At 30.9% G+C, this 18,784-nt stretch overlaps 1 long non-coding RNA gene across 1 annotated transcript; it reads right to left on the bottom strand.

Annotated features, from left to right (window-relative positions):
* Positions 1–1,429: 1,429 nt before the first annotated feature.
* On the bottom strand, positions 1,430–2,243 carry LOC135145188 (uncharacterized). The gene is made up of 3 exons (XR_010283353.1): positions 2,114–2,243; positions 1,730–1,916; positions 1,430–1,676 (listed from the first exon to the last, which is right to left on the bottom strand). It is a non-coding gene; the product is annotated as an uncharacterized LOC135145188 (long non-coding RNA).
* Between the last annotated feature and the right edge of the window lie 16,541 nt (positions 2,244–18,784).

The raw sequence follows: 18,784 nt of genomic DNA on the forward strand, positions 1-18,784 counted from the left end.
ATGTGTGTGTAAAGCTTACCTAGTTTATAAATTGGTAAAATACAAGCAAAATATTAGTAACTTTATAAGTTAATATTGTCAAAATAGCTGTAACATATAAGTTGATTAACTTTTATCTCCCAAGGAGCAGTTAGCAACCAATCTGCTTACTAACATAAAAGGTCACCAAACGTCTTTCAACAAGCTTTGTTTAAAAGCGCTCGTTTAAAGATCACGAAACTGAAAAAATATAGAACTGTCTTGAACTTTTGTCGTGTGTTGCGGGATCATTACACCACTTAATTATTAAAACACTTATGACTTTTGATAAACTTAAAAATACGGCTTTTGACTACTTTAGATAAACGTGCAAAAAATGACAAAGTCTCCCACTTTTCGAAGTATTATATTACTATTAGACTTAGTTGAGTGAACAACTTAAAATTTTACACATTGAACGTAACTAACACAATGAAGTAAAGTTTTGTGTCCACTGTTTTTTGTTAATAGTTTGCGCCAAAAAATATTATATATAAGAAAAAAAAATCCTTTATAATAAGGTAATAGTTCTGATACAAACCTGAACGTAAAGTCACTGCCAAATTTTATACTATTAACTTATATAAACCACAATGCGGTGAATTGTCTAGGTCGATGCTTTAGCTTCGGCTTTTGTAAAGATGCAGTTCGGTTGTGAGCTATCTTTTCTTGAATTCTCGTTCCAAGATTGACCATCGTTTAGTTAAAAAAGACACTCTCTGCCTTTAGACTACTATCACAAAAGTGTTGGTAGAATAGATTGGGTCTACTGAGATAGTCTTCAGAAAATTGACTGAAATGCCCCTATTGTAGACCTTGCAATAAATTGCTGGAGTGCCAGCCGTTAGTGGACCACCCGAAGAACGGTAGGAACTTACGCGACACGGCGCGGTGCTCGTTAGTAACCCCCCGGAGCCTGCGAGTCCTTTGACTTTAACTAAAACAGTAGTAAGCTGAACTACAGTGAAAAGAATAACAGTGGTTTATATCTGTGGAGACCATGCTAAGTCTCGAGGCTGTAAGAACCGACGGATACCAAGAAAAGCTTGAGTTGCTCCAAATTTTGGTTGTGAAGGAATGCTCTTAATAATAAGGAAGCCTTAGGTAAACGACGGTCCTTTAAAAGGCGTTCGGTGAAATGGGTAAACTCCAAGCTAATAAAAAATATAAAACAGATGCTACTAGTTAAAACCGTTAAACAAATCTTCAAAATAAAAGCTTTAACTTTTAATAAATGACTGTTAACTGACCGAAAAATCAATAATAAAAAATCCAAAAATTTCACGGCTACAATCCAGCTTAACTTACAAAGTACTGTACAAATAGATAGATAAAAACCAAGCATATGAATTCCTCACTAAGGTAACCATAACTGCAACACAAATAACAAAAGTAAAACTGAATATATAAATAAATTAGAGTAAATTTATTATAAGCCTAGTAACATTAACTTCGATAACCGCGCGTTTTAATTTCCTGCGTGTTAACACGAACGCCCTTAATTTGACCGAAATTTATAAACTTCAACATGTCTGCAGTTGTCTCATCAATATTTATCGGGCCGGTGGCGGGAGACATGGCAGAAACAGATGGAACGTAGTTATCCCGTCTTTCACGTTCTTCTTCTTGAAGTTTAATAGAAATCCCTCGTACGGCGCCTATATAAATACATTAATAAGTAAAATATTCATATATTTTTCAAATAGAAAACCTTTTTCGATTCTCTTCATTAGATGAGTCACAAAACCAGCGATCTTATTTCGAAGTTTTTTAGAAGGAATGTCAGCAATTCCTTCACACACGCGTTTGTTTACATGAAAATCTAAAGTTAATCGTGTGTAGTATTTCTCAATAATAACCTTTGAGGCCTTCTTAACAGTCTTAGTTCTAACTCGCCCCTAAGTATAATAAATCCTTGTTTAATAGAAAAAAAGAAAATCTAAACTTTGTAAACAAAAGAATACGGTAATAAAATATAAGTAAAAAGCATAAAAATTTAATAATAAAAGTTAAAGTAAATGAGGGTTTTTTTATAATTATAAATAATCAAATATTGCGCAAACTTTATATGGTATATAAGCTAAAGAGAACTCACCATTCCGCCAGATGTTAAAACACTGGAAATCGCCCCTACTTGAGTAGGAATAAATTCTTAAAGCACAAAGCACGTGCACTTCCATAGCATTTGTAAATAGCAAAATCAGACACCTTTTTTATGACCAATTGGTTCTTAATCTTTTTTTATTATTATTAGTTTTATAAAAGGTGTAGAAGGAAAATATAAAAATTTTAGAAATAAACTACATGTATAGTCAAAAGTTTAATATACTAAATAATTTTATAAAATGGTGGAATACGAAATGGTAAACGGAAAATTAATTGAAATCGTCCAACACTTTTTTTTTATGGTTATTTTACCAGATATATATGTTTTCTCGTCCTTTCTCTAAGTTTTATATTAAAAATTATTGGTAGTGAATGATAATATATTGGCCTATGCTGTAATATATGTCTTAGAATAGTGTATACATTATTAAAATATCATGTGACTTAATTTAATAAGAATTATTCAGTTAGCGGCCTGTTAACGATACAATGTCTACCATTTTTAAAAGCTTCTCTGGATTGTAAATTTAAAATTTAATTGAATCTTATGGGCAAAGTAAAAAAGTATGTTACCTTTCACGTTGCATTTGTAAACCGCTACGCTGTTGTGTCTCACACTCCATATAGACAAAACCAAAGAAACCATGCAAACCTAATTTTTTTTTAAAGATTAGGTAACATATAAAATTTATCATTTTGTTCCTAATAAGAAAAAAAGTTGAAGTTCTTTGGCCATACTTATCACTAACTTTAAGCACCTATACTGCTCGTCAAAATTTGTATGCATTGAAATATATATAGGTTTCATATAGTTTAATTTTTAAGTTTATACTAGTTTATAATAGGAACTTTTGCAGTATGTGCTGCAAAAATATTATAACTGAACGTTATTTTATAATGACACAACACCTACTTGGTGTAATAACTAAAATCTACGAAGAGAAATAACCAAGTTCGAAAAAAAACCTTTCTTGTTTTGAAGCTTGTGATAATTATAGAATACTTCATAGCCTTTCTTGTATTAGTACGGCATACACAATTCATATTTGCCTTCATGACAGGAGGCATACAAACAGTAGATCTTCCCTACTGATTTGGGTGTACTGGTATATATAATATACTTGAAGGTCTTTGATAGGTATATAAAAAACTCTTAGCGTTATTGCGGCTATTAAGCATTCGGCATGATACGACTAAAATAAAAATTCCTCCTTAAACATTAAAGATAACCCCTTTTTTTTTTAGCACTGGCACACTATGATTGGTCTTCTTAAAACCTTAAGCTGCTTAATCTGAATTTCCCTCTTCTGCAGGGGTTGGAGCACGAGTGTCCCGCGCCAGTGTACTCTCTTTACAGAGTTGTAATGACTGTCTCGATTGACTGAAAATGCGGAAATATCGGGCCCTGGCTCCCTCCATTCTTCCTAGTATGGTGAAAAACCGCTAAAAACTACCACTGGGAGAGGTAGCCTTAGGCACAAAAACTCGAGGTCGTCTGGAGAAACTGGCCAGCACCACTGCCAGACGGTCCCCCCGCTTATGAACTTCTCACCAGCAGGGAGGAGACCACCAAAAATAACCCTATCATTTTCCAAAAATTGATAAATAGTTCTTTTAAAGTTCGCCATTTGCCTTAAACATAACGTTTTCTCTTTCAAAATGGCTCCACATCCCCAAATTAGAGGAGGCAGTTAGAAAGATAGCACGTTTTATCAGAGTTTATTCCTTTGCTAGTATGACATAAAAAATATATATATTTTTTTGAATATCTCAATAACCAAAAATTTAGGTTTACCGCTAAGTAAAAACCCCTGAAGAGAAATTTATTATCTTAGTTTATAATTACAGTTAAAAATACCTGTTCTTTTCATAGCTGCGCAATAGTAAACTAAATTTCAGCTTCACTTCATTATTATAAAGGTAAGCTAAGTAAAATCTCGACAAATTCATATAATTATAGTAAGTATTTTGACTTAATTAAGCTTCTGTTGTTTAGCAAATTTAAAACGGAGACTTTTTTTTTCCTGCCTCAAAAAAAATACTCTGGAATATAATTATTCACCAAGTTGTGTTTATATTTTGGGCTGTACGTGGCCCCTCGTTGTTCTAACAAAGTTAAAGACCCTGTTGATATAGGAGATAAAAATTGCTAGCATCTTAAGGTTAGAGTAAGTCCACGTCATGATACCCTATTTATGTATTAGTGTGTCACATGTTATTGCAAGTATTCATGCCTTACATTTTCTATTACTCCCCTCCATCGCCTCTACAGTACTGTTAAGTTTTTGTAAAGATTCTTATTACAGCTCTATTTTTGTTTATTAATTTAACACTATGGTAGACGTTAAAAAGTCGTAAAGACAATTGCTTTTATTATTTTATTCTAATAGATTTTCAACTACTTTTTGGTGTTTCTCCTCCATTTCCTCTATAATTTTTTGTTCCTTCTTCTTAAATTCCTCTCGTCTCCGTTCATGTTCCCTTTTTAGATCTAAAACTTGTTTTTCGAATTCTTTTTGTTCTTTTTCCTTTTCATGAACTAGTTCTTCTTTTTCCTTTCCCTTTATTCTATCAAATACTCCCCTGTACAAATAAACAGAATTAATTAAATTAACTTGTAGCTACTTTAATAAGTTGACCTTTTGTTTTCAATTTCCTTAATTTTTTCTTTGTGTTTTTTCTCCAAACTTTTTAACTCCTAAAAAAAAAACAATTTATATATAAAAATTTCGTGTAAAATATATATTAATTTTTACTCACATCTTTGTCAACATTTTCTAGAACATTTAGTTCAGAATGAGAGAAATTTTTTTGTAAAGCTAACATTTCTGTATGTCTTAAATTCATGACGTGTTTCATCCCTGTTTTATAAGAATAATAGTATCTGCTTTTTAAAAGTAGGAATAGAAACGATCCACCTTGAATGTAGTGCATGCGGAGTTCCTTGTCATACCTCTTAGCCATTGGATATATTTCTTTTTTAGCTTCTATTTCTATTTGCGACTTATCAAGACGATTTTCTTTAATTTTTTTTTTTTGCTGTTCGGTTATCTTTTTAATTTCCACTTTTAATTGTTTATTAATTTGAGATTCCACCTTACGTACATAATAGATTTTTAATATCAAAAAATTTTAAAGTAAAGAATATTCTTTTTTTGTAAAACCTTCTTAACTTCTTTATCAAGTTTACTATTTTCTTTGCTTTCCATATTTTTAGCCGATTTTTGAACTTCCTCAAATTTCTTATTATATTCTGATATAATTGTAGAGGTCGCTTCTCTTTCCTCTATAATTCCTGTAAGTTTTAGTTGCTCAGGTTCCTCTAACTAGTAAAAAAATTTTAAAATAAGCTCTGTTGCACCTATAAAACTATTATTTCTATTAATAAATAATATAAAGTAACCCACATCAATTTTTTGAGAAGAAAGTGGCAACATATTATCAGAAGTGCAAAATAGTTTTAGCTCTTCCTCGTTTATAGGGACTTCAAAAAAATCATCTTTACATAATTATTATTTTTAATATTGTATTTAAGTTTATAGTAAAAGTAAAGTTGACCTTTAGGTACTATATTCCGGTTGTCTACATCAGAACCATCTTTATTGTCTTCACTATTATCGGATTCGCCAGCCTGCTCCTGATTTAAATTTTCATCTTCCTCATCATGCTCAGCTTCTAGCTTATTATGCCTTTCTACCTCATTTTCATTTCCGTTATTAGTACCACCACATTTGTGATCAGAATCACAGTTGTAAAAACGCTCATTTTGGTCATCGTTTTTATCTTCGGAATGAGCTCTCTCACTAGAAGATACCTCATTATTTTTGTGAACCTAATTTTTGTAAAGACTTTAATTAACTGTACCTGCAAAAGACATTAAAAAAACTATGCTCCTTTAAACTTAAATTTAATGAACACACAAAAAAGCGTATAATTTAAAAATGTTATTTAAGTTAGCTATTGAAATAGGAAAAGAAAAAACTACCATTTTGTTTTCTAATATTACAAAATTTAGTGGTAATTTAATATAAATAACCCTGGTATAGCGTTAAGTGCTTGCGTCATCTCGTTTTATCTATTTAAAAATTAATTTGTCTAATTTTGCGGTGACTATTTAATGTATTACCAATTAAACATATGAAATTTTAAATAATACCGTACTTGTTTTATCTCCAATAAGAATAAAAATATGATAAAAATTAAAATTTGGTCCAATAAAAATGTTAAAGTGAACCCATAAAATTTTGAATTCTTATAAAATGGGCCAATTGGGTGCTTGCCGGATACTTTTAAGTTGTTCCATTAAGTTTACCTTATTCATCTAAAGGTCGAGGTTTTAAGAGTAAGTTTTTTTTAATGTAAATAAAGATATTTAAAAATGCTTTTTAAGCCATACTTCCTGAACCGATAATTTAAACAAATTTTCTGGGTTCTACAATCTCAATAAATATGCAAAGGATACTTTTTAAAATTTAAATTTGATATCTAAACCATTTATGTTACGGATAAATATGCATTAGGATTTTTACGTGTTTAGAAAATATTTATTTTTTTAAAGTTGATATTTTTATAAATATTATAGAAATTAAAAAATGTACCTTCTAAAATAATTATGATTTCAAAAAATTTTGTGAAAAATAGTAATATAAAATAATGGAAATTCCACTTTGTGGAATTAAGTTTCTTTCTTCCGGCGTAGTATATATAACTAAAGGTAGAAAACTATTTTTAAATGAACAATTGCGTCGCTCGCCAAAACAGGTGGGCATTAAGCCATCTACCCCACGCCACCCTCACTCGTGCTCAGAAGAACGATTACTTACGGGACTTAGCAGAATGTAGTTACTACTAAATTATGTTATAAAACATTTCAACATTTTGGACCCTCCCGTTATAATAGAGAATATAGTATGTAACAATAAGTAACAAAATTTATTCAAATTTCAACTTCTTTTATAGTATGAATACTACAAAATATATTTGCTAAGCTATATTATAAATTTGTATAAAATTAGGATAAAGAAGCGGTTACATAATTACACAATTTTGTGCAATATAAAATGTGAAATGCAGGAAGGAAATTTTTATTAAAATTGGCCTTCTTTAATAGTATTAAAAAAAATTGAAAATTTCTCCTGCCTCTCTACTGTAATTATAATTTTAGTACGTTGGCCGCCTAACAGTCATCATCAATCATATATTAAAAATAATACGATATTTTAAAGTTAATGACTTTAAATAATCTATAATTGCAAATAACCATTTTTTTTGTTGTTTAGCTAATTTTCCAAAAAGATTGTTACCTAGCTTTTTTCATTTAAAGCTTTTACTAATTAACAATCATAAAGATAACTTTTTTTTATCCGGATGTAATAGGAAAGTAAAATCCATTCTATATTTTCTTTCTAATAAATATTGATAGTAATATATAATTTTAATAATTAATATAAATCGAAGCATTACAAAAAACTTATAGTCTATAAATTAAATTATAATACTACACAAATTCTAAAGCAAAGGAAAAATTTCCCCGTACTTTGTAACATAAAAGTTTGTAATCCTTTTACTGTGCACTTGAATTAATCTTTTTCTCTAGCTCTAAGAGCTTCATCCTGTTTAATTTTCTGAACTATGCAAAAACATTATATTAAATTAAGTAGATAATTTTGGCCTATCATTTATTTTACACAGTTTTAAGAAACAAGAAGGAACAATTAGCAGAATTATACTCTGTCGCTCGCATATAGTAACGCTATTTAATTAATTAACTTTTTAAAAGAAGTCTAACATTTTCTTATGCAAGTGCTCAATGTGAAATTAGGGGTTCAATGAAAGAGTAATTCATATCTCGACTTAACTTACTAAAACTTTAAGTAGACTTGAAATGCTTCCTTGGATTTTAATTATAACATTTATCGTATTAAGTTCCTTAACGGTTATTGGAAAAAATATGACTAATAAGACCGTTTAAGGAAAAGACTGTTAAAAACCTTTTTAACTTGCCTAAATTGGCTTTCGAAATCGCTTTCCATTAACGCTTAGTGTAAAAGCTTTCTAACTTTTTTCTAAAGGCGCATCCATTCCCAACACTTTCTTATAGAAGCACTAGGAAAAAAAGTCAATAATGACATTATGAACGACGGAAGAACCCTAAAGCGCATATTTATTTTGGTGTTAGTGATTTTTGTCATGTGTTTTATAATGTACAATCTTAATAGAAACTTCCGGAATAGAGAGCAGGAAAAAAATTTAGTGAGAAATCTTGATAGTTTTAAAACTCCTTTAATAGACCAAAGTGTGATATCACCTGGTGATACCACTTCAAATCTTATAATTAATAATTATAATAATACAAATACTAAAAATTTTAATTCAAAAAATTGTCCACATAATATTGGTAATAAAAAAGATCCTAGTTGTAATTTCTCCTTTAATCTTAATAAACCGACAGAAATTGTTCCACCAACGTACGGAAACCAAAAAAATAAAGGTAATACTATATGGTGCTCTCTCTTCTAATTTCTTTACAAGGTAAAAACTATATTTGCATTTATGTCTAAATATTCTACGTTTCCAAAAGGAACTTCTAATATATAGTAATGATATCTATTATTAAGATATTAGTAAATAGCTTGTTTAGAATAAAAATTAAAAATATATAACCTACTTAGGGACCTATTCACGTTATATTTGTGATTTGAATAATTTTCTACCATTTAATGAAACTGGAAAGCTTTACGCCTCACCTTGTATAATAGAAAATATTTGTTTGTTGGATGAAAGTTTTTTAAACGTTGAACACGAAAACTCTTATTGGAATGTAAGGTGTTTCACAAACATAATCTATTCCTAATGATATACAACTCCAGGTCAAGCGCTATGAAAGGTTTGAACATAAGAAAAATGAAGTATATATGTCAGAAACATTCGCAACATTTGGGTACGAGGAAGGGACTTTTGGGAGATTAAACTTGACTTATGGTCTCCGCTTATCAATATGTAGTTTGAGTTGTAATTTGTTTGATAAAATTTAGTTATATAAGTACTTTTTCGTAGTATAGCTATGGATTGGGCCATATTCTAAGGTGCCTACACTAGTTTGTAGTGGAAAATTTTAACCCTCTAGCGGGCGGGCCTAAGTTTATTACTGTTGATTTAATTTTTTGTGTTAAATAAAAGTTTTCAATTTCCATATTAATATAATGTACGATAACTAGTTTGCTAGTCTTGAAGGCAATTGCCGAGAATTACTTACTATATACTTAAAGTAAACCTTAAGTTGAGCATTACTAAAATTTCCTAATTCATAAGCGTATAGTTAACAAATTATAATATTTATTTTTATAATGCAAGGTTCAACATTTTTAATTTTCAGAGTAGCCGAATTTAAGAAGAAGGCGGAACATTATGGAAAGACAGAAAAAGACTTTGAACCAATAACTGTTATCACGACCTACCGCCCTTTTAAAAACTTTCTATTTTCAATATTTACACTGGCAGGACTTTTTCCTGTACTTCGCTCTTATGTAGGTTATCCTTACATTGGACAGAACAAAAAGCTTGCAAACTATCTTTACGCCCGCTTGAATTCGGTAATGAGTAATATCTCTCCTGATAGACCGGGCACCAAAAACCTATTTGACACATTCGACCCCATGCTAAATATGAACACTACCGGAATTGAATTGCGGTATTTACGGGGACGTTGTTTTAAAAAAATAATTGTCGGCTCTATGACACCATTAGTAGAGAGTCTTGCCCATGCTGGTTATTAATATTTATGAATCTTATAAATTGACTTTAAAGCAGTTATTTAACATTGTAGTTGGGCATCCTAAAGAATTTATCCACCCTGGTGCATGTGAACTACTTCAGGATCTAATATGCCATATTTTAAAGACTCTTAATCTTTACAATCTAAAGCCTCAAAGCAAAATTAGGTCAGGAGTAGGCTATCCCAAAGCAACAATAATTCATAGAAAGCTGAAGCGTGTACTTTTAAATACCGAGGAAGTTAAAACTTTGCTTGAAAATAATGGGTACTTTGTGGAGGTAAAATCTTTTGATGATATTACAATTGCGGAACAGATAAGAATAGTAAGAACTTCAGCTTTATTAGTAGGTAAAAATGCCATGGACGATATACCTAATTATAACTTATGTATAATACTTATAGGGATACATGGGGCAGGGCTAGCAAACTTAATTTGGTTAAACGTCAACTTCAATCCGGCGGTTATTGAAATATTCCCCTTTAATTTTACAAAGTACACATATCAAACCTTGGCTCTGAGCTTAAGAGTCAACTACGTCGGAGTGAAAACCACTAAAGAGAGCAATTCTAAGGAGACCGAATTTTCCAATGATTATAAAGAAGCAGATAAGAGAAATTACTACAGGAACTTAGATACCAAGGTTGACCTAGAAGATCTTCAGTTAGCGCTTAATGCTCTTCCTAAAGAGCATAAAATGTACCTTAACCAACCTATTAGTTAAAATAAAAGTTTTTATTTGACCAAGTATAAGTTAAACAACTGAAAATTAAGTAAACATAAACAATTTTTATGTTATATCCTCTATATGCAATTTTTCTTACCTAGAGAGATTACAATAGTGAGGGAAAATTATTTAAAAAAGAAACAAAGTAGTTTCAGAACAAAAGTAATAATTTTAAAATTCACATTGCGTAAGCAAATTTTTATAGTTTTAATAAACTTTAATTATTAAGTGGGTTAATTTAATTTAAATTCAATGCTGTAGTTCCCCTGGAACCTGACTATTTACAACATTTATATATTTAAACAATTAAAAGGGGGAAATGGCGTGGTAACGACTGAAAGCGATGGAATGAGGCAGCACTTTTTACCGACCATATTGTTTTCTCGGTGCATAACTCGCCGTTAAAGGCAAATGCAAAGACCCCACACGACTTTCTTACCGACGTTGGCGAACTTAAGTCGAGTACAGACAATAAAATCTGTTATGGTTTCCGCATTTACGTCACTTTTACTGCATTATATATGTAGTGCGCCATGCAATAATGCTACTAAAAACGCCGTGGTCAACATTAGACTTTAGCAAGTTTCGACCAGTTAATTTACCTTCGGCGTGGGGCAGAATAATTCAGGTTGCTGTACTTCGACGACTGGAAAGTTTCCAGAATATCAGTTAGGCTTCAACAAAGTCCAACAAGCATACAACAACTTTTACTCTTTAATCAATGGACAAAGTTGGGTTTCCAATTTGAGTAAAGCTGTGGGCGTAGTATTTCTCGACGTTAGAAGCTTTTAACCACTTATGGCACGTGCTTTCTATGCCAACTACTGTCCCAATAGCTCTGTCGATCCCTTACATCATCATCGCAACCCTCTGTGCGCCGGGCCTATTGAGTGAGCATTGAAACTGTGGTGTCTAATCGCCGACTAACAAGCGGCAAGGCCTTCGCTACTACACCTTCCTCCCTGTTCATGGGGAAAATCTCAATAGATACTTTTATATATATATTATGAAGGGACTGGCAAAAACTAAAAATATATTCTGCATAAATAATACGAGTATTGGCAAGTTAAAATACTTTAAAGCCAGTTATAATATAACCAAAAAAACCTAATTAAATTGTACCGAAGCTAATGAGGTGGAATAAAAATAACTGAGAACAAAAAAAGAACAATTAGACAAATGTAAAAGAGGATAGTAACCCAAACATAAAAACTACGATAGGACTTGTTCTATTTTAGATATTTAGAAATTTTTATACCGCATAGAAAGCTACAAATGTAAGACTGTAATAATTAATTAATTATGTTATACTTTTTAACTCTAAAAGAGGAATGCTTTTAATTACGAAAACTTTACGGTATTTGGCACCTATTAGCATTTGTTACGAAACATCGAGAAAATCTTGTTTTTGAGGAACTTCATAGTCTTAACAAAACCAAAGTTTTGCAGAGTACATTAGCAACTTTTTTAATAATAACGGAAACTTTGAATATAGAACCCAGTGTAATTATTATGGGCAATATACAGCATAAAATTCTTATTGCCTAATTCTTTTATCTAAATTTCCGTACAAAAATTTTTTTTCAAATAAATTTAGTTAAAAAAGTTGATTGCCTATTTGAAGAAGATTATAAGTTAAGAAAAGAAAAAGCTACGACAACATTCACTCGGAAAGACTGCTAATGAATACATAAGAAAATAAGAAATATATACGTAGTTGTTATATTATTCCCCACCACGCCAAAAAGTGGGAACAGGAAATCATTTATTAAGGTTTCGAGGCCCTATCATAGGCCAAGTGGACCGCAAATCAAATTCATATGGATTTTTTTTATACCATCTACCATTAAAAACGTCTATTGAGCAACAAAACTGCAAATGCTTTCTAAAGAGAATTAGAAAATTATTCTATTTTAATAATATAATGATAACGTGGTGTTCAGTGGGTCAGTTCGGCTAAAGAAACGTTATTCGGTAATTTTTTTTGTGGAAGGCTGTATTTTGCTAAAAAAAAGTTAAGTACCCTCCTTATTTTAGTTTTAGCTGGAAATTTTCACGTTAAAAAAAAATCTTGTACCTCAAAACTGCCTAAGAAAGAAATACAAGGAGTCGGAATAAAAGAGTATAGACTATTAGGTTTAAAAATCCGTGATTAAACCAGCCCTCTCGTATGCTTTTCAACATTAATAAAAAAGTACGGCAAACGCATCCGCAAGTAGAAAAGTTTCTCATAGTAAGGTATCAACGCCGAATGTAAATTGTATATAAAAAGTATGTGTACTAGGACCAGATAGTAATAAAAGGTATTTAATGCAAATTAATAACTTTGCAAATGTATATAAACCCTTTGCAAAAGTTAAGCTCACCTTTAAGAAAAGCGCATCCGGCAAGAAGCACTGGATTCCTTTTGACTGAAAAGTTAATTTGCTTCGCTAGTGCGTGGTTAATTCACACGTATTAAGCTTTCCTTCTCGGATATAATAACGCGACTCTACTAGAAATGTAAGCACCCACACTTAATAGAACTTAAGTTACTCGAGTTTGTTACTCAATCGAGCACCAAGTATTAATAAATCTAGTAAATTTCGTTCTCTGGATTTTGGTCGCGGGGTAAGCGAGTGAATCGCTTCCTTAAAATTAATAAATATATCTTGGTTTATATCATTACGGATCACTAAAGTTCTCGCATCAATTGCCAAAAAAGACCTTGGAGAAAAGGAAAATTTATTCTCGAGAGGGATTTACAAATAACAGAAATAATAAAACTTTATATCAAATGTTAAGCGCATATTGATTCAATATTTTTACAATGAAAATTGATCTCATATAGTGAGCAGGAACTACAAACAAGCTCTAAAGAAAAAATGAGGAAGTTTAGTATTTTTATTATGGAACTTTTTAAAATAACTTAGGCACACTTAAGCAATTATTTTATACAGTAACTTCCTAGAATTAATATTCAAAGCTTTTCTTTATTATAAGGTCGAAAGGCAAAGCTTTTATGAGGACGCAGATTTACTTTTTAGTTTCATAGTAGTAAATTTTTCTTTCTGAGCTTTTTTAATTTAAGATACTGAATAAATTTTATTACTTAGGCTAGAAAGCAAATTCCATAAAAAGTATTTTTTAGAACATCAACACTAACCCATTAATATTATTGTGTATCTGTCCAGTTTTGTAACAGTATGTTTTCAGGCTACGCGTTTAAAATTTGTTTATAGAAAAAATAATCTCAGAAATTTAAACAATTTTTATCTTTCATGGGTATGTTTTCAACCTAAATCTGTTTCCTAATTTATCACCCCTTTTTGTTTGTTGGGAAAAATCACTATTTTGTAAAGTGTTTCTCACATCCTTCGTAAAATAACAGTGGGCCAAAAACAACACCCTTTAATCATAATTGACTTCACACCGTGTTCTATATATCTGTGTTAATCTCTAGAGGTTTGTTTTTCTTTTTAATAAATTTTATCATTTCGTTGAAAAACTGCGTAGATTACCTATATAGTATGTTGATCCTGAGCAAAAAAACTCTTTACTGCAGTGCTACCTTCAGCTTTCTTACACTCTATAATAGCGTTCAATGGTTTTAAATTTTGTTAAAGTCAAACAATATAATAAACTCTTTTTAAAGTATCGTAGCATAACTATTACCTTTGGGTATTTTAATAATTATTTATTTTAGTACCTTAGACTGTAATTAAAAATAATTTGCAGGACACCGCACAGATTTTTTTTATGGAAAAAAACATCAAGCAGTATGCAATTCAATATTTACAAATCCTAGCACAAAATAATCAACTTAACCTTTTAAGGGCAAACCCTGGGACTTTAAATAGACGTTCACTGGAAACTAAGTGTACGCCTTCTTTATTTTTTGTTGGTTGCTGCTTAATCCGTTAGAACATGGTACTCAAACTTACCAGAGATTGTGTTAGTGACCGAGCCTGTCGTTTAGGGTCAATTTCCATAAACCTATCCTTGCAACTTGAACCTAGGCGACAAGTGGTAAACATAGTAACCAATAACCTATGAGGGGTTAAACATTTAAAACAACTATAATAAAAGTGTAAATATACATAAATTAAAAAAAATAAAGTCACTAAATAAAATGTTTATAATGACTTTAAAGGTTATTAGCTTCAAGTATTATACTTCATTAAAACAGAAAAAACGGCATTATATAGTTGGTCGGAAACTTAAAGAAGCATTTAAAATATATTTAATCGAAGGAAAAAGGTTAATACGTTTCAACTTATTTAATGGTTAGCTTGATTAAAAACAAACTGAGTAGGCGTCGGGACGAAGAAACAGACATCGTATAAAGTCATAAGCACTGTATTTTTTTTACACGGTGAGGCTTCCTTAAAAAATATAATATACTACAAATATAAAGGGCTGCGAACTTCGACTAGAGAACCTTTAATTTATTTTTAATTTATTTTTGCTTTTACATCCCTTTGAGTCCTACTGCAAACTGAAAAAAAATGAATTATTATTGTTAAAGTCTTGACTAACTATTCCAAGCTTCCTTAAGTATAATTTTTTATATATAAAATTTAAGTTGTAGTAATTAAGAGAATTTTTGTCTAAAGTATTAGTGTATAAGTCATATATATTGGAAAGTAGAGTTAAGCTAAATTCATATTGCAAACTGTTACAACCCGCTGAAGGGATTATAAGTTTGAATTTTTTGAAAAGCAAAACCTCAAAGTTTGTTTAACTATATAGCGTAAGTATTGAAATAATACTTGTTTATTATGTTTGATTTTTAATAAAAAGGCGAAAAATTCATTTAAAAAACTATATTCCACTTATAAAGGTATCAAAATCTTGAGTCTATTCCCTCGACTTTTAACAAATAGACTTTAAGAATGTTCACAGGAGCTCCTCGGGTATATAAGCCTGCCTTTTCTTATTACATCGTGAAAATTGAACCGTCTTAAAGTATACCAAGCCGTTATCCGGAAACTGCGTAAAAGTATCTGAAGATCAATGCAATATATAACAGAGACTTCCCTAAAATTACAAACCTCTCTTACATTTTGAATATAGACTACCTAAAACATCTTCTTACTAAGTTAGAATACAACGTTAGATGCAAAAATTTTTATATAAAATTTTTACAATACTTAAATAATGGCAAATAAAATGGTATTAGTATTAATATCTATTAGCATGTAGTTAATAATTACATTATAGTACACAATAGCAATTATGACATATTAATAACAAATACTATAAAGGAAATAGTGACAAAGTTTTAATTGTAAAGCTGTTACTTTATCTTCCAGAAGTCAGCGAAGGTTTTCTCTCCCTTAACCTATTTCTTAAAAAAAAAATTTGCCCTCATGGAGGTGTACTTCAAAGTTGGTAGTTTTATTTTTAATCAGTAATAGCTTTAGAGTCACCTCTCTACAGAAAGAGAGCCCTCTCAAACACCCTTTTACACCGAGAAGCTCTAAAATACGAAGTTATAATTATTTTACTTATAACGACTGTAGCATGCAAGTGTAATATCATTTTGGAGTTTAAAGTTTTTAGCCCTCTCACAAAGTTTAAAGTAAATGTTTATCTTGATAGGGCCAAAAATTATAGTCATTACTAGGTTCACGGGACAATCAACAGGCAACCTTAAATAAAAAGTTAGCAGTGGTCTTTTTAAAAGAAAAAATTTTTGGATGTCCACGCATAATAAAAAAAGGAGCAAAGTAACAAGAAACATGTAAAGAAACAGGTGGACACTTAAGTAATATAAGAGCAAAACTTATTAAGCCAGCTAACATGGGTATAAGTTGTAATAAATAGGTAAAGTTTAATTATCTGGTTGCTTTAAAATAGTTATAATTTAATATTTTTACGAAGTCTAATATAATGAGTGGCACTAGATGGGTGAGGGGCGAAAGCTGAATCCAATTTCTTACGTCAATATAAGTGTAAAGTAGAGAGTATATCATGTCAGCTGCTTGACACCTATCTAAGTTTTTTGGTGCACATATATAAAATATAACATTGTCCGGTGGCAAATTTAAAAAACTTAGCTTTTTATTATGGTAAAAAGTATGATGAGTTAATGTAAACCCCTCTCAACCTGGTAAACGCGTGGGCATAGAAGGGCCAAGGACTTAAGTGTACTGTATTATTACGCAGTCAGGCGGAGGAGGGAGGTGCTTTCTCGCTTCATATAACATCGCTCTCTCAAGTAGCGGGTAGTTATTATCATGTGAGAGTTTCCGCAAACCTAGCTTAGTGTTATGGGACTAATTATTATAACAATTAACAAGAGAACTTTCAAAAGTTGAATGGTTCAAATAAAACACCTGTAAGGTGGTTTTCTTATTTATTTACTTATCTCATTGACGGTTTATAGCCAAAACTAGGAGGAGGATAACTAGGTGCCCTGAAGCCAAAATTGGAATGATAAACTTTTTATAAATAAAAATAGTTTATTTCTTTAAGAAAAAACTTTGAACGTGCAAAAATACATAATGGAGTCTCACAATTCTTCTTGCTTACTAAACATACCGGTTAATATTTTTTCTAAATTTAACGTTTATACTGAAACCCCAAAGTAAGTTTATAAACATTAGGGAATTTCAACCATATAGCTTGCATTTTTCTAACAAATAAATAGTTATTTTCTTTTAAATAGCTAAAAGTTAAGAGGTAAATAAACCTGAAATTAAAAATTATAATAACTAATTTATAATTTGTGCTTCTATAATAACAAAAAATTCGGTTAATAAAAGTTAAACAATTACTGTGTTGTGCGCAAATAATGCGAGTTCAACTCTCGTATTTCTTTTAAGTCATCACACAGTTTTAGTAAGGAAAGTATAGGGAATAAACATTGAGCTGTTTTATACACCCAAGCAAATGGTAATCTGTGGAAGCTAAGAGGTACCACAAATTACTCCTATTTTCTATTGTGGATAAGGGAGGGAGGGCTCAACTTTATAAAGGGCTTACTAAATTGTAAGTTATTTGAAACTTCTGACAATATTCCGGAGTTTGTACTGGTTACTAATAGTTATATTTAAAAAGAGTATCCTATTTTTTATTTTATAAGTAGATTTTTTTAAAATAAAAGCATCTTTATCTTTATAAAATATTATATTGCCTTCGGGTTTTTTGTATCTCCTTTGGCTAGCTAACCCTACCACGTATGGGGCCAAGATAACTTAATCAGATGACTCTTTTAGAGTAGCTGTGGCCCTTTAATTTTTATGAGTTTATCGTTAAAAACATTGCCTGTAACTTTTTAATTAGGTAACTACACTCTTACGGCGCTTTATTACTGACCTATTTATGTCATAATTCTTCTAAATTATTAGTAAATATACACTTCTTTGTATAATTAAGCAGGTTAAAAGACACTATATAACTTTGCTAAAAATGTTAGGTATATAAGCTCTTTAGTTATTTTTATAAGTAACTTATTCACTTGATTGGGCTATCTACCACGGCAATTGCTAAGTAAATTACATAGTGAGTTAAGTTTCAACTGTTCTTTAAGATCCTGCTTAGCAGCTGTGTTGGGTACGAAGAGAATTAACTGTCTTGTAACTTTTAGATCATATATTTATCATAGGAATGCCTTTGCGCCCCCAGACCTACGATCGTGCAAGTGCTTGTAAGCTAGAAGCTTCCTAGGAAAATCCAGCAACCACTGTGGAGGTAGTTATATATGATTTATACGGTAGTTTGGCTTCGGCTTTATCATTGTGTACATAACCATCCAAGGACGGAAGATTTACAAAATGTTGTACTTTGCGCCTTCAGGGCTTATGACTCTCCAAGATTCGAGAAGACACTAGTTTCAAAACGATTCAGCCACCTTGTAATCGTCCTTGATACTAAAACCTCTGAGGTTGTTTATAAGTAGTGTGCTCTGTCACTTGGAACTTAGGGTTTACCTATACATAGGGAAGTTTAAGGGGTAAAAGCTAACGCACAGTTCGAATGAAAATACTCTTACTACTAATATAGCCTTTGCTAGGCGCTTCCAAAGTAAGTACTCAATTTTTTTCTTATATAGCCAAGAGAGATGGAAAAAGGTCTCAATATATGTTGGTGCTAGTTTGCACCATTTTTTCTAGCATTACTGGTAATAATATTATAAGATATGCGTAACCATCAATGAAAGCTAGGAATGGCATCG

Source organism: Zophobas morio, unplaced genomic scaffold (genome assembly GCF_036711695.1).
Source record: "Zophobas morio isolate AGI-343-1 ecotype UQ-CSIRO unplaced genomic scaffold, CSIRO_AGI_Zmor_V1 ptg000131l, whole genome shotgun sequence".
In the NCBI taxonomy this organism is placed as follows: domain Eukaryota; kingdom Metazoa; phylum Arthropoda; class Insecta; order Coleoptera; family Tenebrionidae; genus Zophobas; species Zophobas morio.